This window comes from Mus pahari, chromosome X (assembly GCF_900095145.1).
Source record: "Mus pahari chromosome X, PAHARI_EIJ_v1.1, whole genome shotgun sequence".
NCBI classification, from domain to species: domain Eukaryota; kingdom Metazoa; phylum Chordata; class Mammalia; order Rodentia; family Muridae; genus Mus; species Mus pahari.
This window is the reverse complement of record NC_034613.1, coordinates 62929788-62930184: the sequence shown is the minus strand read 5'-3', so window position 1 is coordinate 62930184 and position 397 is coordinate 62929788.

Below are 397 nucleotides of genomic sequence, written 5' to 3'. Positions count from 1 at the left end.
GAACTCACTTTGTAGACCAGGCTGGCCTCGAACTCAGAAATCTGCCTGCCTCTGCCTCCCGAGTGCTGGGATTAAAGGCGTGCGCCACCACACCCGGCTATAAATATATTTTTATTTCCACTCATTCATTTAATATTTTCAAGCTTTGTCAGAGTTGTACCATGGATCAAGACTTCCTTTGGGAGTCAAATAATATCCTGTTGCATGGGTAAGCCACATTTTATTTATCCTTTCATCAACTGACACATTTTTTTTTTTTGTTTTTCTCTTTGGGCTGTTTGCTTACTTCTTTGTATGTTCTTGGGCCAGGGAATAGCACCATTAGGTGTAGCCTTGTTGGAATAGGTGTGTCACTGTGGGTTGTGGGCTTTAATACCTTTGTTCTAGCTGCCTGGAA